Raw genomic sequence first — 24,920 nt, forward strand, 5'->3', positions numbered from 1 at the left:
TTTCGTGCGATCTCCTCCCAGTTTTCTGCTTGCAGGGCGCGTAGATCTTTCTCAACTTGGTCTCTCCAGCGGTACTTAGGACGACCTGCTGGGCGTCGACCTATGTGGCGTCCAACGTAGGCCCTTTTTGCTGCCCTATCGCCTGTCATTCACTCGAGATGCCCAAGCCAGCGGAGTCTTGCTGACTTGGTTTCGCCGATGATGTTTGGTTCAGAGACCAGGTTTTCTATCTCCTGATTTTTCCGGATTCTCCAGCTACCATCTTCTCTTTGTGTTGGCCCCAAGATCTTTCGGTATATTTTTCTTTCGGCGACAAGGAGCTGATTTTCTTCCTTCAGAGTAAGTGTCCAACATTCGCAACCATACATCAAGATCGGTCTAATAACGGTTTTGTAGACACGAATCTTGGTTTTCCGGCGCACAATCGTGGACACCAATATTTTGTGAAGGGCCGCCGCGCATCTGAGGGCACTTTGGATGCGAAGTTCAATGTCCAATTTCTTTTAAAAGAAAGCTTATACTTAAATATTATTTGAAGATTGGCTTTTTTATAACTGTTCGCTAGGATATGAGTAATGTGCGTAAGAAATGGAGAAACAAAAATTGATGATCACTCTCGACGTGGCGAACATGTGAACTTTTGACCGCCAGGCGGGCTCCGGTGTCGCGCATACAGTCAAAATACCAGCCTCGGCATAGATCTAGTATATTTTCTATAGATGCGGCCTACCGCGTGCGCCCGTAGGGATAGACATAGATGACGTCATAAACGTGGGGATACCATATTGGTAAAAATTACCCCAATATTTGATATCACGTTGTTGCGATTACCCTGGAGGTAAAGTTAGCATGTTTGACGGTATTAAAATTGTTGAATAAAATGTCGATGGGGCGTTCTTTTTAGGCGTATGAACAATGAAATACCTCCTATAATTCGCGCAGGTGGTACAAAACTAAACATGTTTAGTAAATAAAACGTATAATAAAATGTATTATGAGTTTTAATTTTAAGAAATCACATAAGCCTATAGGTACATAATTGTTTCTGGAAGATATCTTCCTAAATGAGATCCGTACCGCACAGCAGGGTGTACGCACGCCAGATAATATATGAAATGCGCGCGTAATGTATGAAACAAAACGACATATGATATGTGACATATCGCTTGCGAAGCGTAGTTGTACGAGTAACGTAAGTACTTTAGAATTTCAATCTATTTATTTATCAAAAAAGTAAAATTATAAAAAAACAGAAATGACCAACAACAAGAAAACGACGCTAGTGCAGGGTAGAGGTAGACGAGTTGGGTAGGGCTGCACCGTCATTGAAACCGAAGAAATGTTGGATGGATTTGAATCTGTGCCGTGTCCCACGAATACAGATGCTGGTGGCTCGGATTATCGAAATCATAATTTTGGACCTTAGCCAGCCCATTACTACACTAAGGGATCTATTCCACCGGTCAGCGATGGCTTCACCGAGATGTTTGATGAAGGTGGACATTTGCGGAGCGAACACTCCATCGACGGATGTGACGAGGGGAGTGAAAGTTGCGTGATGCTTTTCACAGGCGTTCTAGTATTTTCTGTTTTTCTCTACGGAAGTACGAGGGCTGATCCGAAAGTTGTTAACTGCTCCGGCTCTACTCATGCGATCACAATATTATTTATACCATTGTGAGGGAACTTTCAGTACTTATTGAAGTGGTGTAAATACATTTTTAGAAAATGATTAGTTTATTTTTTATTTTGTTTTACTTCGAGGCGTCGAAGCCTTACCATCAGTCATGAAAATTAGTAATTAAGACTCCATATGTGATGCTGTCATTTTATAAACAGTGTTGTTAAAAAAAACGATCAGTTTTTTTAGGTGCTGTTAATTACGAATCTCGACGGTTTTTTTACATGTAAATCGTTTTAATTGAGTAAACATTATTTTGTATGATTATAATAATAGAACAGAATAATTAGACCCGGGTAAATTTAAGTTGGATTTTCAAAGATTTCAATACGAAATTCTGCCTAAAATTGCCGTTTTTTCTAAGGAATTCGTAACTCCATACAAAACAGCTTGCAGTTAAAAATATGTAATTAAAAAAAATATTCGCATTAATTGAAAAAACATAGCCTTAATTAGCATTGAAATATCCTTCACAATATTATACATAATATTGTGATCGCATGAGTAGAGCCGGAGCAGCTAACAACTTTCGGATCAGCCCTCGTACTAACTCGTAATACAGGGATTGCAATCCCAGTAGGTCTGTAGCGGTTGATGACAAATTTGTTCTGGCAATATAGCCATCCGTAATGTTACGATTTTGAAGCTTATCGGTAGCTGTGAAGCCTGTAAACGCGACCATTTGTCACCTTATTGTGTCACGGGACTTGTTACAAATGAAATATTAGACAGTTAATATAAGAACTTTAACATGTTTGAACTTGAACGCTATTAGCTAATACAGCGGTGTCAGCATGGTTGCATTTTTATCACCTGTCGCTATGCCTGTCACTTTCGTACTTACATACGTGTTAGAACGTGACAGGCATGGTGACAGGTGATAAAAATGTTACCGTGCTAAGCCCGCTGGAAATAGAGCGACATATATGTGAAACGAGTAAAATTAAAATAGGGTTTTATAAAATTTAGTTGCATAATTACTCCTTATCTATGTTACGGTCAGCATCAACAGTAGCGGATGAAATTACGTGAAAAAGTATCTCTCGATAGCATAACTTACATATAACCATGTAATGTATGGCGCGTTCTATCTACTACTCTACTAAAAATCGTTTTAAAGTCCCAAAAACGAATAAATAATATGCCAAGTGCCCACCCACTACTGTTTAGAGAGCTTTCTTAATAGAATATTACAGTATAAAGAAAATATCAGAATTTTAGACTATATGTCCCTCGCGCTATTTAGTTTAAAATCATAAATAACTAGGTTTAAGAAATTATAATGTTCATAAAGTGAATTATACTGATTTTTTCAATGCTGACTGTATTGTTATAAATGGAGTATATTGTATCTTAGAACAGAAGCTAAAAAGTCCCTGGACTACAAGAAGTGCCTTGACTCCGCCCGTTTGATGTAAATCGCCCATTTGGGTGCAATTTCGTTCACCATACAAGATAAGAAAGTACTAAGAGTGCGTTACTTTTACTTCAAAACGGTCATACTCCTTATATGGAGTGCACGAACAACCTAAAATGCCGTTCTTGGACTCGTCTTTTTGGCCTAAGATTAAAGATTTGTAACAATTGTAACCGTGCAAAAGCCAACTTCAACTATTTTTTTCTTAATATTGTCTTCGGTTACAATTGGGTTCGGTTCGGGTAGGTACGGGGTATTTTTTTCTTATTAAGCACATACGTCTGCAAGCGGTAGGTAATACTACAAATTTTTAAATTAAAGGAAAAATGAAAAAAAAAAAAATTTCAAAAATAAAAGCCAATTTGTTTTGTAAGGCGATTTCAATCTTTTTCAGAATGGCTGCTTAGGATGAGTTTTTTTTTAATACAGGGTGGCTAAAAAATAAGTGCATTCCCGTTGCCAGGGAGGTTTTGGGATTATACTGAGCAACTTTTACTATGGGACCAACCACGAAATCGCGAAAAAAAAATTTACCCTCCCATAGAAAATGGACCAGCCAAAATGTATGATGGTACAGCCACATTTTTTTCGCGATTTCGGGGTTGGTCCCATAGTAAAAGTTGCTCAGTATAATCCCAAAACCGCCCTGGCAACGGGAATGCACTTATTTTTTAGCCACCTAACCGTATGTGCATGTGAAATTTCCAAAATGAAAGTTACCTGAAATTTCCGAGTTCTATTCTAAGTTTCTAACTTTTTGGAAACTTTCCGTAATTTGCACATCTAGTAGAAGTATCATCTACCATAATAGTATAGTAGCAGAGCACATATACTACAATATTTATGAAAAGAAGTCAGTCCTATTTTTGAAAATTTAATGAACATTACTCAGGCAGGAATTATCACCAAACAAAACTAAATTTTACCCTTTAAGGGTAATTACGCTCGGGTCCGAAACCACATAGTTTATGACAAGTATGATAAATGTACGTCACATCACCTAAGGTTAACCTTTTGACCGCCAATTATTTCTTCACCCTATGTGGTTTCTAAACTTTTTAGAATAGGACCCTGAACATTAGTGAGAAACTAACTATAGTTTGGCACGAGTCGTCTGTAACCGAAGCATAGACAGAGATATGGGGCGTCCCGGAAGTAAAGAGACCAATTTATTTTCAAAATATGAAATTTAAGGTAAATATTAAAAGTAATGATGTTGGTTGAAAGTAGTCACAGAGTTAATTAAGTTATTTGATTCATACCGAATTTACTCCTACGACAACTGTGTTTTTTTTTTCTTAGTTTTCGCGGCCTGTCATATACTATATACGGCTGTTCCCGATTTTGCAGCCACTCCTTTTGCCATACAAAGTATTTCCTAACAAAATTGGCTTTTGGTACAATTTTTTGGCCCTAAGTCACATCTATACGACTGAATGGAAGTTAATGAATGGTTGTACGGAAAAGTTTCCTTCATAAGCATCATTGGGATTCGCCGGAACATAGGTTCAATCGTCAATAAATCGTTGAGTATTTTTTTCAGGTAACTTTTATAAATTTATTGGTTACCTCTTTTGGCATGTACCTCTTGGTCCTTCTCATATCTAGAAGCAGTTTGTTGCACATATGGTTTTAAACATAGATCGTTCTTTTTTCATTCTGGCGACAGACGGCTTTGATACTTTTAATTTATCCGCTGCCACTCTGACGGACGTTAAAGGAGTCTTATCAAAAATATATTTTTAAGGTTTTTGGTGCGGGAATGATTTCGTGTATTTATAACTTTGTTTATTGTAAAATAATGACCAAACTATGAATTAAAAATAGGTAGTAAGCTCCAATTTTATTGTGCTTAGAAATGCTAAAATAGTGTTGGTTTTTACAGTTTTTACCTATTTTTCGGCTAGTGTAAAACATTCCCGCACCAAAAACCCCGATGTATGTATCAGTGATGAAACTCTAATGTTTGCCAGACTTTAATAGCGGTTTTTTTGACATGTTGCGACTAGGTATCGACTATTTAGTTACTGAAACTAGAAAAGTATTAGGGTCCAAAAACCAGTTTTTTTGCCGAAACCGAAGATTCGGTTTTGCTTTAGTTTAAGCCGAAACCGAACCTTTGGCCGAAACATGATTTTTATGCCGAAACCAACCGAAAATACAGTTACGGCACGGCCGGAAGGTTCGGCAGTTTTCTGGCTGAAACCGAACCTTGAGCCGAAATATGATTTTTATACCGAAACCGGAACTTCGGACGGACACTACTAAATATTCGTTAGCTGTTTAATCGATATCGCGTCTGTTGAGGTGGTAGCCTTATATACAAATTTCATCCCGGACGGGCGGGACTGGAAAAGTCACGTTGCGTATACGAGGATACGTTTCCACAGTTCCATTTGCACTTTAATCTATTCTCAACCCAGTTCTTTTCCGCGCTTGGCCTGTATTCTGATAGGTCGAGCGAGTAAGTAGGAAACCAGTGTAACGTGATCTCCAGCCGTAACAACTACGCGAATTTAAACAACTCTCGCTCTATATTGTCAAACGGACGCCATACAGATTGGCCCAAAAATACATTGACAATAGTAGATTGTTTACCAAAGGTTACAAACAGTGTCCGACAGAAACCGGATTTCTTGCTGAAACCGAAGCATGACACTACTGGACACTACTGGACACTACCGAAAATGCAGTTTCGGCGCGTCCGGAAGTTGCGGAAATTTTTTGGCCTAAACCGAAACTGGCCGAAACGTTATTTTTATGCCGAAACTCTCTTCTTGTCTCTAAGCTATCTGCCTCATTCTCCACTGGTTCGTGATTCGCTCGTTCTCTGTCAGCGAGTGAAACCACATTCTGTTTATCTAGACCGCAATAAAAGCGTGCGACAGGTCGATCCCCAATGCTCCCTGTGTTTATTATTATTTTATACTTCGCGTTCAAAAGTGTTTGCCACATAAAAATAAATCTAATATAAATGAGATGTACAGGAAAATCAACGTAATATTAGTCCAGTGCCCTGTTTATCAAAAGCTTGTTAAGCTTGTAATACAACTTGGAACTCTCTTTCTAACAAAAGCTGCCAAAAAGTGAGTTCCGCTTGTACTGCAAGCTACAAGCTATTGATAAACGGGCCCCAGAACTACAACTAAGGCCCACAAGTTCAACACATAATGAAGTATCAATACCAATCTTCTTTATGGTGTTGACTAAGTCATTTTTTCCTTTTACGAAAATATTTTGCTTTTAAACAATGTAACATTCAAATATTTTTTACACCTGAACGAAGATATTCGGAAAAAAAAACAAATCAAAATATTTAATAAAAATAATTTGATTTGTTCCCAAAGTCGTTCGAAGATATTCGAGTTAAATAATTTTACGTATTAGACTCACTTGTTTTAGTCACTCGCGCAAACAAGTCAGTCTAAAGCTAAACCGTAAATTTATTTAATGTTAGTATGTCTCACAACAGTTTAAATTCGAATATTCGAGTTGGTTTTGGATAATAGTTGGCTGGTTTTACGGTATCTCTTTTTTTTGTGAAATTATTAGAGAATACTTTTAGTTTGATCCGCTACTACATATATAGGTATAGACGCTGAATGTGCTTTGTTAGGTACCTACTGCTTTCTGAGGCTCTACCGCGAAAAACCAAAATAGAAATTTCTTTATCTGCCTCTTTATCGCTGCTGTGCAATGTGCAAGAGTAATCGCAGCAAGCCTCCTGGCAAAGAGGATAGTAAGTCGCCCTTGGCCCGAGCGATTAACTCACTCGCACTCTTTATCGAATGAAATACGCCTCTGTTTATCTAGCTAGAGCACTTTTCAGTCTGAAGAAGCCTGGGACAGGTTGGCTATACATATTTGCAACAATATAAACCCAATAGTGGTTGTTTATTGTCAATACTGCTGCCACTAAGGCTGGTCACAGTACATAATATAAATAGTTTCGTTTGAAAACAGATTATGATGGAAATTAAATCACATTTATAATCGGGTCTATCGCGAATTTAATTTTGTTACCTTTATTTACCGACGTTTCGACACAGGTTTCACTGGTCGTGGTCGCGGCTAACTGACGTCCCAGCAACCACCACGACGACGATGACGATGACGTCAGTTAGCCGCGACCACGACCAGTGAAACCTGTGTCGAAACGTCGGTAAATAAAGGTAACAATAGTAGATTGTTAACCAAGGGATGAAAGGCACTCATTTCTGCCGAGGTATTTTGACGCTCGAGCGCAGTGAGAGCGCCAATAGTCCGAGGCTGAAATGATGCCTTTCACCCGAGTTAAATACTCTTCTTTTCATTTCGAATACAAGGATAGTAAAATGCATGTGTTTTTTTTAAAACATGACCAAGTATACATTTTTATAGTATTTTTTAAAGGTGCTTTCAGTTACCAATTTAGGCAAAAGTGTCGTTATTTATGGAATGGAGAGTCAAATATCAGAATGGAAATTGTATAACAAATCCATTTAAACTCAAATTTCAATTGCTTATCGTAAAAAAAATTCAAAAATCGTACTTCGAACGTAAAATGCTCTAGTGCAGACACGTATCATTTTCTGCACACCTTTTAGAACAACAATGACCCTCCTTCAGAGAATGAGAAATGAGAAATAAATTCGCGATATACCCAATTATAAATGTGATTTAATATGTGTTCAAAGCGCGAAGGTTTTAAATGTTTTTTTTTTACTGCGACAATAAATGACTTTTTATTTATTTATTTATTATGATGGAACAAAGTGGGGGCTAACGTAAAATTGTAGTTTAGAAGTATAGTGTCAGACTAATTGAGATAAAAGATAAAAACCCGCACGACCGCTATATCATACGTCGCATGTTTCGCGCGGCCCGCCGCATCTTTTGTTTCTTTCTAATTTCCTGGCTTTACGCCCCTTAACTAGCCTGTATTCTGGCAGCGATGGAAACAACACCAGGGTTTATCTACTGAAAGCCTGGGACAGGTTGGCTATATTGGTAACGATATAAATCCAATAGTAGTTGTTTATTGTCAATACTACCACTAAGGCTGGCTGCAGATTGTAACCCAGATAGCTACAACATGCTACGAATAATGTTTAACTATTAGAACACAGATTACGATGAAACTTTTAGAATAAAAATAAATACTGTTGCTCAACATGGTAGTAGCCAATGTTGCCTAGGGATGGGTCGTTACCGACAATATTTTTAAGGCGAATATATTGATACTGCCTATTATAACTAACTTAATCTATTAACAATAGCCTTTCGTACAAGCTGCAGTAGCGCCATGGCGGAGTCTGACAGAGGAGCAGCCAGAACGCTATTGCAGCCCCCGACATCAAACATAGTATTATGGCTTGAAAAAGCCAGTTGTATCCGAGCAGCTTCATTCCGGACACATTCCATTATAACATGGTACACGTCTTCTACTACATCACATTCATCACAATTAGGAGAAGGAACTTTCTTCATTAAATAACCGAATTGGTTCAATGGGATATGTCCAGAACGTAGTCTCATCATCAATACAATGTCACGCCTATTAAGAAAACAATCAATCCACGGTGTCATTAGAGGATGAGGTTGGAGGGCCATAGAGATGATAACAGATAAATATTAAATAGCACTCTGAAGTCTCTGAACCTTATTTTTATGGAGAACCTTATCTGTTTGCGATTTCTAATACATACAATAGAGAATACTCTCCAACTAGCTCAGCTTGAAAACTATAGCCGGTCAAACGATTTTGTCAGTAGAAAAAGGCGTGAAATTCAAATTTTCTATGGGACCATAACCCATCGCGCCTACATTTTTTTAAATTTGCCGCTTTTTTATACTGACGGAAATTGATTGACAGACTATAAAGACTATCGGCCTAATTCGAACTTTAAGATACGACAAAGATTTGCTAGATACGACATGGACCGGATATGTCAGTGTCAAAAGTGACGTTACTCAAAATAAAAATGTCACTTTTGACACTGACATATCCGATCAATATCGTATCTTTAGCAAATTTTTGACGTATAAGTTCGAATCAGGCCGTATACCTACCTTCGTCTTAAGCGTCCCCTTTCATGAGTCACTGTCTCCGCTACTATAAAATATCATAAACATTTATGTAGTGTCAGGCAGACCGTGAACGTGAACGAACAAAATAAAACTTTGTACGCTATATAAAAGCAACGTAACTTGTTCAATGGTAGACTTTATATCGTTGCAATAAGGATTACGAATGGTTAGTTATGTTTGCCGTCGGTGGCAGTTTTAACGGAAGCTCAGAGAGCCTAGCCAATTGACAATAATAGCATAGAGTAACTTATACTAGAGCGGTACTATCATAGTAAATTTTGTAACCCCAGTAAATTCACTGCCATCTGTCGACACACTTTAAAACTAAAAATAAATATTTTTAAAAATACGATAAAATGTATTTAGATATGGATAAATGATTTTTTTTATTTGCATTAATTCTTTTTATGATTTTGACCCATGTTCTTTCACTGAAATGCGTTAAAATTGGTAAATAACAAACGAAACCGTCAACGCCATCTATACGACAGTTGGCCAAAGCTAGTAGCGCCCTCTGAACGAGAATCAAATTTTCTTGATTTTCGAGGCACGTTTTTTCCTTAGACTGTATCCATCTATTACGGAGTTATATCTATCTTTGATAATAGAAAAAAAACAACAGATAAACTTAATGTAGGCTTAATGTTGGTATGGAAATGATAACGAGACTTCGTTGCATCTGTCATCCCGTCCCAATACATTTTGACTTTTTGATAGTGTAATATTATTTAAGCCGTGAAAATAGCTAGCCCAGGGGGTCTACCGCGAAAATCGAACGAACGAAGACGAACACGATTTGACACGAAAGACCAACGAATAAACGAAGTGATAGCACAGAAACCACATTCCTATTTTAAGAATCTCAACACGTTGCTTAAAGTGCATCTCGCACGCATTAATATATCCAGCAAGACTGCAACGGCAAAAACATATCAGACCACTATATGTATTTCTAACTTCGAATGCGGCCTTCTGTTAAAGTGTTCCCGGGTAAGTTATGGAGTGCTGTAGATTTCGCCTCGTTCCCTCGATTCCCCGGGGGCTTTCGGTGACATCTGTATATATGTGGGTTATCTCGTACTCTTATAGGGACGGTGTCGACCCGATAACAGCTTATTTGCATTATTGATATGACAAGTGATAAGGGGATGTAGTTTGGATCAAGTGAGGCCTTTTTGCTACCGTTTTTGAAAGAAAGAATAAGTTATAAACTGAAGTAGATATCATATGTAATGTATGTCTATTGTCTGTGTGTTTACGAATAAAAACTATTCTATTCTATTCTATATACTAAAGAAAAAGTGACCGAGCTCTCAAGGTGGCAGAGGCCACTGAATGGCAAGGTCCTTTCTTCTGTAGTATATTAAGTACATCTATTTCTTAAATGTTAATATATTTTTCCTTTTTTATTGTGGGACGTACCACATTATTACAATCTATAAATTGTATAAACAGATGTCAATCACAATGAAAAAAATCAACGATGATCAACTCTGGTCAACGTGGGACTCGAACCCACATCCTTGGATTGCCGGTCCAATGCGTTACCAATTGCGCCAGCTGACCATCCGTCAATCGACGCGAATTTAATCATTGCAACTGTGACGACGTCACTAGCGACATCTGCATATTAAGGTTCGCAACCTTGACCATCACATCTATTTGTGTTTATTATTGATATACAAGTTGAAAAAAAAAAAAAAGTGCAGTTCCCGTTGCCATCGAGGTTTTGGAATTATACTGAGCAACTTTTACTATGGGACCAACCACGAAATCGCGAAAAAAAAATTTACCCTCCCATAGAAATGGAGCAGCCAAAATGTATGACAGCCAATTTTTTTTTTTTTGCGATTTCGGGGTTGGTCCCGTAGTAAAAGTTGCTCAGTATAATTCCAGAACCTCCCTAGCAACGGGAGTTCACTTATCTTTTAGCCACCGTATATCGATATTGTGTTGTTATTTCATAATAAATAAATAAAAATTTAAGGTCGAAAACATTATATTTATAAAAATATAATTTGATTTGCTCCCAAAGTTATTAAGAACGAATTATTAAAAACTTCGCCCTGCCTAAATTATATGTTTTACACTACCGCTAAAGTATCTGTTACAGTCTAATTGTTCTACATATACAGGGTGGAAAAAAGTAATAGACCCTGGAGGGAAAGTGCCTTAAAACCTTAAGATTTACTATTAACCATTTTACTTAAAGGAAACATTCTTTTAATTTTAAAAATAAACAAAACTGCATTCAAAGGTTTTTTTTTTGTTTTTTAATTTCGTTTGTCTAAAAATATTGTTGAGTACTAGATATTCGATTTTATGGATATTTCGTACGACAGACGAGTGTAAGACCAATGATTAACATTAACTGTATCGGCTGTTCATTGACTGAAGTGTTCATTTAATTTATTTGACTTGGTGTGTGTTGTTTTATGAATTTGTGATTAATTACTTATTTTTAATTCTATAATATGGACTATTTGTCTGCAAACATTACATTGCAAAGGAGTAAGGTTCAAAAGTATAAACATATCTTTGACTTTTACTGTACAGTCATCGAATCTTTGCTCTAACTTTATGTCTGGAAAGTTCTCATACTATACTTGCGAGAAGTTTACAAAGGTTGTTTCAACATAAATAAACCCTCGATTTCGATAAGTGGAAAATATTACACGTGTTCGTGCTACATAGGTATACAAGTTTACCTAACACACCTCCCTGAGGTACACCTTCGCCTTATACTAACAGACTACCTGCCGATAGACTTTATGTAGTTGTAATAAGATTTACGAAAGGTCATTTTAGATGTTGAAAGTGTTGTAAGAATAAACCTCGAGCCATGTTTACTGCCCTTCATTAAGGAGTTCCGCCGTGTGCGGTCTGAAATATATATACAATATTCGCCTTAATGCAATGGGATAAGGTGTAAATGTGGAAAGGTAAATTTGACCTTCTTGCCTATTGACTTCCGAGGGGTCAGGGTCAGAGCATTGTCAGCCGGTTTATTCATTTGCTGCAAAATTCAACCTCAGAAGTTATTAAGAACATAATAAGTGAAGTTAGGTTAGGCGTTTTAATGGGTCGTTAGTTTTGTACTGTCTTCGTTGCGAGGCCGTTAAGTTTTTCGATATAATTTGGCAAAGCTGAAAGTTCAAGTTGAGATTTTTGGCATTTTTGAACTAAGACAATTTCAGATGAAGGCAAAATAAGGATAGGGTAATACTTGGTACAAGGTATGATACGTCTTTTCTAGATATTTTATGCCGTCGGTCAGTAACTTTAAAACTGATAATTACTTATAGGGCTTAGGAAAGTTCTCAAAGTGGCAGGTGATATGTTTAGTTGTTAATTTGTGTCTAGTTTGTGGTTTATCTTTTCCGCTATTTTGTTATTTTTTCTAAGTGAGACTTAAGTAATAAACACGGTTATCTCCGTTTATTTAAAATGAGAAACTAATAGTGGTACGCAGTTAAAGCAAAATCTCATCTTGAAAGTAACCTAGTATTATACAAAGTTATGAAGCGTATTGATCAAAGTATTCTAAGTATAAAGTAGCTAACTCTTTATAAAACCCAGTAATTGATAGCCTCTGTTAGTGTCTAACGAATAAAAACTTTGCTTAAGTAGATTTACTTCAAGTCTGAAATGGTTTACTCCAACCAACGAAGTGGTTAGTTCTGACAATCACGTTTTTAATGATGAAGATGTCACTTGGCGTTTCAGGTGGTCATATTGTATGAAATAATTGATGACCTGTTGTGTGGATGAGCTTCGCCTTTTTAAAAAGTAATCAAAACTGAATTGAAATACAAACACGCAGCATCAAGAACCTGCTCACAAAACTTCACGAGAAAAAAAAAATAAGTAAGAAATGTGAGAAGAATATTCAGACCCCTTAGTATAAATTTCATTCGATAGCGTGACGTGCGTCCGCGTTTGCGTTATGTCTAGTTTTGTATGGGATTTTGAACAGCGCGCCAAGCGGTACGTTTTGGAAACTCAAAATTCCATACAAAATGACATTTAACGCAAACGCGTACCTTCGTCATATCTAATGAAATGTACACTACAGGTACAGACATATGAAAGTATGTTTATATTGTTTGCCCAAGCCCAAACGGAGTTCGCTCACGCATCGCGTTCACTCGATCAATTACTTATTCTGTGATTTGACTCATTAAATCGACCATTAATGGAACGATTTAAGGTCAGTTATGTGCGTTATAGTCCGACAAGAAATTGTAGAAAATAAATGAGGGCGCCACTTCCTACGTAACTATTACATATTTGACGTGAAATGCATAAACATGGCAACAATTTAGTATGGTTTTTTTTTATTTGGTAAAGCAAATCTTGTCAGTAGAAAAACTAGAAAAAGGCGCGAAATTCTAATTTTCTATGGGACGATAACCCTTTACGCCTACGTTTTTTAAATTTGCCGCCTTTTTCTACTGACAAGATTTGCTTGACAAACTATAGTTTCATTTTATTTAATTTCTACTGTTTTATGTCGCACTATACTGTTCGAACGAAGGGTCAAGGGCAAACAACCATTTAATCGATCCGATCCTGAAACTGGTTCTCGATAATACCACTCCGAATATTACGGAAAAATCTTAAATTTGAATACTTTTGAGTAGTACGATTTGAGAAATTCCATCGTTTACATGGATCCCGATTTCAGTTCTGATAAATCAATGACTTGAATGACTTCTGGGACATTCCATCAGATATATTTTGACGATAACGTGACGCGTATGGTCTGGCTGTATGGCGTAAAAATTTAAAGAAGTAACTGTTGAAATTAAATTTAAAAAACTTCATTAAATTTGATCATACTATTATGTGCATGTAATATGTATTAAATGAGGTATCAAATATAAAAAAAATATGAGTAAACGTAATTGAGAACCTCCTCTTGAACATCGAAGTCGATTAAGAATAGTGATGGCGTACCCGACTCTTTTGGTAGAATGCTCCTTCTGCGCGGAAGAATCATGTTCAGTCGTGGGTAGAGGCTACTTAATACTAAAAGTGCTACTAGTTATACGAACGGGTCTACCGCGATTTAGTTTTATTGTTGTTACGTTAAACTCCGACCTTTAAGCTGAGTTGCACCAGCTGTGGTCACGGAAAGAATGACGTCCCAGCAAAATGTCAACGGAGATCTAAATAAACAACACTAAACTACCCGAAATTAGTTTATAAAAACCGGCCAAGTGCGAGTCGGACTCGCGCACCGAGGGTTCCGTACTTTTTAGTATTTGTTGTTATAGCGGCAACAGAAATACATCATCTGTGAAAACTTCAACTGTCTAGCTATCACGGTTCATGAGATACAGCCTGGTGACAGACAGACAGACGGACAGCGGAGTCTTAGTAATAGGGTCCCGTTTTTACCCTTTGGGTACGGAACCCTAAAAATGTTCGGGGTAGACGCGGAAATTGCAACTACCCGACCCGTTCGTATAATTAAATATGTGTTCAAAACGCGAGTTTAAAGTGTTATAAAAATGTGCTACTAATACTGAAAGTCCCTACTGATTAAGGTATTCCTCAAGTCACCAGTTAAGCTTGAGAAAAACCGAATGCAAGTACGTTATTTGTCTGACTCTGGGTGTTGGAAGTTCGGCCCTCGTTAGCATAAGTAGGTATTATATACGTACATTTTAAAAGTTAAGTTTGTACGGGTCCACACCGCTCGGAGACCTAAAGGTCCTATGTTTAGATGAGTTTCTAGGGATGTAAAGTTCTTTTGTGGTGGGTTGGAGTAAGAGTAATGAGGTTGGAAAGTTTGGAAGTTAGTCGCATTTGCGACGAGGCGAATACGGTATGAGCGAACTCAATGCATAAGAGTGGTTTTAGATAAATTGAAGGCGTTTCCAAATTTCCAATATAACATCATCATTCGCTTGCCCTTGTCCCATTCACTTGGGGTCGGCGCAGCATGTCTTTTTCTTCCATACCTTTCTGTCACCCGTCATCTCATCATTCACTTGCGTTACCTCACCTTTTCCTCGGTTTTCCTCACCTCGTACCTCCCTCCACATTAATTCTTAATACGTTTCTCGTCACATGACATTCATCCCTCCGCATCACATGCCCGTACCACGCAAGGCGATTTGCCCTTACATTTTCTGTTATCCAATTAACACAATTAACGTTGTTATTTCCAATATAACATCTAGATATTTTTTTACCGTATATTGAACTGGCACGGGGCATGAAGGCCGGCTAAGCTGGAATAGGACTGGGCAGGGCACAACTGCTGAATGTATCCAGAACGCTGGGCCAAATTAGCCACGTACTGGATCCCACAGAATGTTTCTCGGGGCAGATGAAGACCCAAACGGAGATGGCGGGACGACCTCGATACATTCTGTATTGAGTGGCGGGAATATGCATTGGACAAAATATTGAAATCAAGGTTCACCGTCTTGTATATATATACTTTTTGAAACGATAAGCATAATACAGAAAAAGTATATAATATTAGCTCCGGAGATCGATCCAAATTTTTTTTTTGTATTTTTTTTTTAAATGTAATAGGAAGCAAACGAGCAGACGAGCTGCCTGATGGGAAGCAGTCATCGCCGCCCATGGAGATAAGCAACACCAGAGGAGCCACTTATGCGTTGCCCACCTTTGAGAACCCTAAATACCAAAAAAAACCAAAATACCAAAATTTATCAAATTGTTATATTATGTAGTTTTGTACTGGTTTTAACGGTTCCGTACACAATGGGTAAAAACGGGACCCTATTGCTAAGTCCGCGGTCCGTCTGTCTGTCACCAAGCTGTATCTCATGAACCGTGATAGCTGTTGAAATTTTCACAGATGATGTATTTCTGTTGCCGCTATAACAACAAATACTAAAAAGTAAGTAACCCTCGGTGGGCGAGTCCGACTCGCACTTGTCCGGCTTTATACAACCTTGGCGATCGTCTTGGCGATTGGCCGCGCGGGGTCACTTTGTTTGACATAATTTTTGAAAGTCATAATGTAATGATTGTCATATTATCATTAGTCATAATTCTGAAACCGTTAACTTTTCAGGATTTTCCTCAGGTTATCCTATAGATAGGTTAGGTTAGGTTTGTTTTATGGCAATCCTGAAAAGTTACGCGTTTCTGAGAAAAACTAAATTATGACTAACGAAAATGTGGACAAACAATACATTATGACTTAAAACTATATGGGAAACAATAGAGACCCTTGGCGCGCATCTTACGCACGACTTCCACTTCATTTCGCATGCTCCAATCAGCGTGAGCGATGGTCAAGGTCGTATCAAATTAAGATAAAAACCGTAACAAGTTGTCTAATCTGAATCTGGCTCCATATCTGGTGGTGTAAGATTGGCGCAATTATTTGTTATAAATTAACTAGCGACCCGTCCCGGCTTTGCACGGGTAGTTCAAATAATTTACACAAAACCTGGGATTGGACATGGGATTCTTCAAGAAGCGGGTATTTAGGGTTCTCAAGGGTCGGCAATGCTTAAGTGGCTCCTGTGATGTTGCTTACGTCCATGGGCGGCGATGACTGCTTCCCATCAGGCGGCTCGTCTGCTCGTTTGCTGACTATCACATAAAAAAAAACCTTTACAAATTATACATATATTATAATATAAACCTTCCTCTTGAATCACTGTATCTATTTAAAAACAACCGCATCAAAATCCGTTGCGTAGTTTTAAAGATCTAAGCATACATAGGGACAGACGTGTGTAGTGATGGACACCTATCAAATTTCTTACACAGAGTGTATCGTACTTACCTAAGGGCCGGTACAGACGATCTGCAATCCGACTGCAATTTGTATGGGAGCTGCACGCCAACTGCAGCGTCGGCGTGCAGTTTCCAAACAAGTTGCAGTCGGATTGCAGTTCGTATGTACCGGCCCTAAAAAATGTGTGCGTGTAATCTTTACGCGCGATTGTAGTAAAACTTCTTTGACGATAACGTTTATCGTTATGTTGGCACTTTGACGTGTGTCCTATTGTGCGTGTGTCACTACTGAGCGTTACTTCCGTCAGAAAAAAAAACTGAGTTACCCTCTAGTCGCGCCTAACGAAGTTTTACTTCAAAAATAAACTTGTTTACAACAAAAAAACCTAATCCTCCAACGTTTCCCAGCAATCTATTTCTTTCATTGTATTCGTTCAACATTCATTTTGCATAAGATTGCAATGCTCGTTGCCCCCACTATCCTTGCCACGCCTTATATACGTGCTCTGATGCGGATCCGCACACCGCTCTGGTGTGTGAGCGAGACAAGGCTATCGATGTATATAGCGACGTCCCGCTCGCACACCGGAGCGGCGTGCGGTTGGAATATCCAATATGAACGCCTAAAGAGCAGTAGTTTCCAGTCGAACTGGGTCAGACAGAGACTAAACTATACGCAGAATATAAAAGAAACTGTGAAGTTGTCCGTTGCCCGCAATGTTAGAATTGCTCTAGAGATCTAGAGAGGCATTCGTACTTTTAAAATATAAACTTTGTTTGATATTCAACTAGACAAATCAAATTATTTTAGGAAAATATTGAAAATCGGACTTTCTCTGATCAGATCGGGGAAATCCAGAAGAAAGACCAGGTCAAGAGCACCCTAAACCGGCGAGCGTGTATGAGGAATGTTATGAAAGTCAAAGAAGCGAAAGAGTTATGTCAGTATCGTAGCAAGTGGAAATCCGTGGTCTCTGCCTACCCCTCCGGGAGATAGGCGTGATTATATGTATGTATGTATGTATGAAAATATTGTTCCTTCAGTATTATACACCGTAGAATTTAAAGCCAAGTTATCATGACAAATATCGGCTTCTTAGCTTTATCAGAGGTGTTAAAAAAAGCGTCACGTACGATCAAGGAATTTAATTTTAGTACCATTTCGTACCTTGTCACAGTGACAATAGTATGAGCTCCTTAGCGACTTTCATATTAATTGTAACTGTGACAAGGTACGGAAATTAAGTCCTTGATATTACTCTCGGTGCATCTCTCGCATTACGTTTACACACGCAAGTGCGAAAAGGCCGAGTAAAAAATAAATGATTTCAATTTCAATTAAAGTAGAATCAATATTAGAAACAATACTAAAAAGTACGTAACCCTCGGTGGGCGAGTCCGACTCGCACTTGTCCGGCTTTATACAACCTTGGCGATCGTCTTGGCGATTGGCCGCGCGGGGTCAATTTGTTTGACATAATTTTTGAAAGTCATAATGTAATGATTGTCATATTATCATTAGTCATAATTCTGAAACCGTTAACTTTTCAGGATTTTCCTCAGGTTATCTCTCAGGTTACACATGCAAGTGCGAAAAGGCCGAGTAAAAAAATAAATGATTTCAATTTCAATTAAAGTACAATCAATATTAGAAACAATATCAGAATTTTATAGTCGAAATGCTTCCTGTTTTCTACAATATGGAACTGAAAACCTCCGAACACCAGTTCCATTTCTATACTTCGACACATTTCACACTTTTAAGTTCTTAACTACAATAATTATGTAGTTTTGTCATGGCCTGTCTGTTCGTATGTTGCAGGCATTTATTCAGAAACTAAAGCTTGTTCTTGTTTTCTTCAATCGTTGAACGCTTGAACGGCCTTCAGGGGCCCATTTCTCGAAAACGGTATTAGTCTAATATTATTAGTGTGTTGCCATGGTAACCCATACGATTTGACAGTCCATGGACTAATATTTACTCTATTTACCGGCCTAATAGTATTAGTTTAGCCTAGTCTGTAATGAACCTGCCTCGCGGCATTTATTTGTGTCTTTATCGTTGATATTTGTTCCTGAGTTATGGATCGTTTTTCTATGTATTTGAGTACACAAGCTTTGAGCTTAAATACTGTGGGATTAGGTCTATGTGTGTAAGATTGTCCCATAATATTTTTATGGGTCTCTATTGTTTGACATAATTATTGAAAGTCATTGTCATAATGTAATGATTGTCATATTATCATTATTCATAATTTGGTTTTTCTCAGAAACGCGTAACTTTTCAGGATTGCCATAAAACAAACCTAACCTAATCTATCTATAGGACAACCCAAGGAAAATCCTGAAAAGTTAACGGTTTCATAATTATGACTAATGATAATATGACAATCATTACATTATGACTTTCAATAATTATATCAAACAAAGCGACCCCTATTTTTATTTATTTATTCGTCCCGCTAGGCACAGTTTCACCGTACGAATTTTAAACTTGTTCGAACTCTGTTAAAACCTAGTATAAAACATGCCCGAACAATTTCTCGTACACCGCGCTCATCGTTTTAATCTTGCTCCACGTAAAATATTATCGCGAATATTTCCATTGTACGCGCCGCTGTGAAGCACAATGCTCTAACCCAATTAGTCAGCTTGTGGAGCTTATTAGGTTGCCTGCATATTGTCCTGGTGGGAATAGGGGGATACAGGCGCCTCGGGGATTCAAGCGAGTCATTAATAAGGTAAGGTATACCGGCCATCTTGGTTGCAGCGTTTAGAGTTTTGTGTGAAACGAAACGGGAATGAAAGTTTTTATTCATTCCTAGCGACCCGCCCCGGCTTCGCACGGGTTACACAAACCTTAACAAATTATACACCTAAATCTTCCTCACGAATAGCTCTATTGATAGGTGAAAACCGCATGAAAATCCGTTGAGTAGTTTTTGAGTTTATCGCAAACATACATACACACAAACAGACAGACGCGGCGGGGGCGGGGGACTTTGTTGTATAAAGTATAGTGATTCAGCTTTTATAAATGATCTTTATTATCTTTTTTTTTTAACAGAGACCGCACAAATACATATGTAATGCCTTAAAAGGTCTATGCTTATAGATAGCATACTCACGCACTTGTTGAATTCATCTAGTCTTAGCAATAGTAACATAAAAAAACAGCCTTAATTACTTTTGGTCAATGTCAATATCAAACGTTCCATGTCGTGGCAAGATCTTAGAATTGATCATTTCATGATGTGGCAATCATTTCATGTAATTATCGGTTAGCCGGATCATGAAAAACCAAACCTAACCTAACCATATCATGAAGTGATCAATTCTAAAGTCGCATTTCGTGAAATGATAAAATTCTATGATCTGGCCACACGCTACGACCACAAAATATCCCTAGCTAACTTTGCGGTTTCACTCACGTATTTTTAGTCACTCGCGTCGCGCGACATGTTTCGGAGAGCCTGGGTCTCCATTTTGAAGCACTAACAGTGCCTGAAAATGCAAAGCAAAGGAAAGTTAGCTAAGTTATATAGTATTATGTCTCACGATAGTTTAAATTCGACAAATATCCTTCTGTATAATAGTATAAAGAATCACAAAGTCTTATGTATTCACAACAGAGTTCTGTAGAAATGTATTAGTCTTAAGTCTGTCTGTTTGTCTTTTTTGTAAAGCTCTGTTGTCCTGGGATAGTGGTGCCGTCATATAGCGGCCGTCTCCATATAAAATAAAACGGCAAAATATGGATGGAGTAGTATTTTGTATGGAGACCACCGCTATATGACGGCATCCTAGAACACTGCATAACTGAAGAGGCGCTGTATGAACGTTTTTCCAAAAATGTATTTCTATCCTAAATCTATATATTTATTTTAATACACGCGATACACGTCTGAAATCGAATAACACCCAAACTTACCCAATTTCACAAAGTTACCTACTTATTATGGATATTGGTTCAGTATTTATTTTAATCCCGCGGCGAGATGTAATCGAAACATGCTTATTGATCCTCATTTCTCAGAAACTAATAATGTATATCTAGAGAGCTGTTACTGTTGAGAATAGTAATTTGTTTCACGCAAAATTGTTACTTCGGACAACCCGGGTCACTAGGTAATCCATTTGTTGGGATATGAACATGTTGCGATTACGAATATGATGTGCCTACTTATATTATGATTTCTGCTCCATACGAGAAAGGATAAAGTTAAGCGCTGGTGGCCTAGCGGTAAGAGCGTGCGACTTGCAATCCGAAGGTCGCAGGTTCAAACCCTGGCTCGTACCAATGAGTTTTTCGGAACTTATGTACGAAATATCATTTGATATTTACCAGTCGCTTTTCGGTGAAGGAAAACATCGTGAGGAAACCGGACTAATCCCAACAAGGCCTAGTTTCCCCTCTGGATTGGAAGGTCAGATGGCAGTCGCTTTCGTAAAAACTAGTGCCTACGCCAATTCTTGGGATTAGTTACCAAGCGGACCCCAGGCTCCCATGAGCCGTGGCAAAATGCCGGGACAACGCGAGGAAGATGATGACGGGAAAGGATAAAGCTTGAGATGGGCGCTCTGTAAAGCAGGCATAAATGACATAAATCTACAATATAACGCTTTAACGCATTTCACTACCAGTGACCTGCTGGGCGGATTCTCTGTTCGTAGTCGCTTTTCGCTACATACGGGTTTTCTTTTCGCATGCTATCGGCTACGCTCGTAGCGCGTGGTACGCGCTTGGCACTGAATGTATTAATGCTACAATCCGACAAGAAAGACTCGAAATAAAATAAGATAAGAAAGATAAAAAAATACTCAATTCCTAGACACAAACGCAAAAAATATAATTATACAAATTAGGAAAACAAAGGAAGGAAAAAGTGCCTGGTCTCTCATCTCAGTATGATGCTGGCGACTTTTTTTAGCGCTTATCTTCCGTTGAGAAAAATCACGGCAGATATTACAAAAGTAATCAAAAATAAAAGAAACATGACATAAACATACATAAAATACAACAAGAAACAACTAGTGACAAATACTGAACAAAATTAAATACATTTATTATCAGGCAACGTGAATTACCGAGCAGCGGCTACTTTTTCGTAAACATGTTTTAGCATGCATAAATGCTTGTTGAAAAAACCGGCCAAGTGCGAGTCGGGCTCGCGCACGAAGGGTTCCGCGCCATATACATCATCTGTGAAAATTTCAACTGTCTAGCTATCACGGTTCGTAAGATACAGCCCGGTGACAGACGGACAGACAGACAGCGGGTGTCTTAGTAATAGGCTCTGTCTGTCTGTCTGTCTGTCCGTCTGTCACCAGGCTGTATCTGATGAATAGTTTTTACCCTTGGGTACGGAACCCTAAAAAAGTGTGTGCGTGTAATCTTTACGCGCGATGAAGTAAAACTTCTTTGAGGATAACGTTTATTGCTATGTTGGCACTTTGACGTGTGTCCTATTGTGCGTGTGTCACTACTGAGCGTTACTTCCGTCAGAACAAAAATCTGAGACCCTCTAGTCGCGCCTAACGCAGTTTTACTTCAATAAAATATCGGCGATACAGTTTTCTATTGCGTCACCTATTCCGGCGTAGAATTAGGCAGATTCCGAGTTCCCATCAGCCAGATGTCTGCGCTCGCGATAGTGTCCAGTAGGGCTAAGATGGTCGGCTCTTTATCATTTGTCACCATGCCTGTCACGTTCTAACAAATATGTAAGTGCGAAAGTGACGCATGGCATGACAGGTGATAAAAATGCGACCATGATACCGCTGCAGCAGTGGCCGCGGCACGCGCACCACAAACGAGCTTTTTTTTTATATTTATTGTATTAGCGCGATCGCAGCTGGAATACTTTCAGTTCGTAACAGTATATTGCGTAGTGCAGTAAACTTTCGAGTCTAAGAGTAACGTACTGTGCGGATTAAGAGGAATTTCCTCCCGCGTACGCTTCGGCTGTAGAATGAGCTCCCTGCCGAGGTCTTTTAAGTTTTTTTTAATTTACTTAATCCATAAAAACGAGATTTCAGAGTAATAAAAACACATCTGCCAAACTGCAGTACAGTTTCCCGAGGGGCTACAGTATGGGGTTCTTCAAAAACCGGCCAAGTGCGAGTCGGACTTGCGTTCCAAGGGTTCCGTACATTACACAATTTAAACAATGTATATTTTTATGTGAATGTCTTTAAAAACCCGTAGGAGTAGGATCAAAACTAAGTAATAAGTCCGACTCACGCTTGACTGCACATTTCTAATAGGTTTTCCGGTGATCTATAGGTAAAGATCTATTTTTTGTATTTTTTTCAAAATTTTTGACCCAGTAGTTTCGGAGATAAAGGGGGGGGGGGGAATGGTCATTTATTGCCTATTTTCTTGAATAACTTCTAAACTCATGAAATAAAACTATGAAAACGGATTATATCGCGTATATTGAATTTATAATATATCCCGACGTTTCGAACCCTTTACAGCGTTCGTGGTCAACGGGTTCGGGACGGGGTCGGGGTCGGGTTCGGGGTCACCCGTTGACCACGAACGCTGTAAAGGGTTCGAAACGTCGGGATGTATTATAAATTCAATATACGCGATATAATCCGTTTTCATAGTTTTATTTCATGAGTAACTATCGCGGTAACCGAAGACAATATTATAACTTCTAAACTGTTTATTTTAAAATTATAAATATATATATATATATATATATATTATATATACGATATAGTTTGACAAACTTTATTTTTTAATTTTTGCATTTACCCCCCAAAAGTGGCCCCCCTGTTTAAAATTAATTTGTTTAAGTTACATGTCCATCTTTGGGTCACAAACTTACATACGTGTACTAAATTTCACCTTAATTGGTCTAGTAGTTTCGCAGAAAATAGGCTGTGACAGACGGACAGACAGACAGACAGACGCACGAGTGATCCTATAAGGGTTCCGTTTTTTCCTTTTGAGGTACGGAACCCTAAAAAGTAGTGTACAGGTTTTAGAAGGGTCGGCAATGCGCATGTAATATCTCCCATGTTGCAGGCGTCCATAGAGTACGGTGACTGCTTACCATCAGGCGGGCCGTATGCTTGTTTGCCACCGACGTGGTATTAAAAAAAATCATGTTTAAAACAGTTTTTTTAGACCCTAATCATCCTGTCTATACGTTCTTTAGACTTTTTGTAAAAACCCGAGTAATTTCTAGAGAAGACGCGCAATTTTCTCCTCGTAACTTAACTCGTAAAGCTGAGTCTTTCTAATTTCTCTAGTTTTAGTTTTATCTTACTAACTCTAGTCTCTAGACCGTTGCATCGTATTGAGTTTACTGGCCCACTCACAGTCGTATTGCGTGTGCTAGTTCCAAGCTGATACTGACTAATTTTAGTCATAAACTAATTGCAATTTCATAGTTATTGTGCAATTACCCCTCTGACCCGGCTCCCGGCTCTGGTTAGGTCGGGGAATAAATTTTATTAAGCTGTTTTTGCATTCAAGTTGTGTAAATAGGGTAAGTGAAATAAAAGAGACTTGAGCAGGCAATTTGCACTTGATTATAAATTATCATCTGAATATAAATCATAAATATGTTTTAATCTGGAGTTGGGCGGGACATGTTGCTAGGCAGAGTGATGGCAGGTGGACTAACATGCTAACGAAATGGTGGCCGCTGATGAAAGAAGCCCATTGCGTCCGTTGGCTCGTTGGGTGGACGACATCCGGAAGATTGCGGGTCACTTCTGGATAAGATTAGCTCAGGACCGGGACAGGTGGCGTACTAGAAGAGAGGACTGAGCTCAGCAGTGAGCGATAAATGACTGATATGATGATGAATCTGCTGTCAGCTTATTCAACTTAATTTTGATTTCTGAAACCACTTCAACCGGGCTGCTTATAGTTAGGCCAACTTCCGTCACTAATTTCAACTATTAAACTCCCGTGAGACTCAAACATATTAAATTATTTTAAACCGGGTCACTCACGTATTATTAAGTCGAATAGCTCGACATGTTTCGGTCCAATTT

The 24,920-nt window shown here is 38.4% G+C and overlaps 1 protein-coding gene and 1 non-coding gene across 3 annotated transcripts in view; one reads left to right on the forward strand and one right to left on the reverse strand.

The window, feature by feature from the left end:
- Window positions 1–24,920, forward strand: part of LOC134745350 (tyrosine-protein phosphatase Lar) — a 631,884-nt gene that overhangs the window by 5,417 nt on the left and 601,547 nt on the right. The window lies entirely within an intron of this gene.
- Trnaa-ggc (transfer RNA alanine (anticodon GGC)) lies at window positions 10,662–10,733 on the reverse strand. The gene has a single exon. It is a non-coding gene; the product is annotated as a tRNA-Ala (tRNA).

This window comes from Cydia strobilella, chromosome 11 (genome assembly GCF_947568885.1).
Source record: "Cydia strobilella chromosome 11, ilCydStro3.1, whole genome shotgun sequence".
NCBI lineage: Eukaryota > Metazoa > Arthropoda > Insecta > Lepidoptera > Tortricidae > Cydia > Cydia strobilella.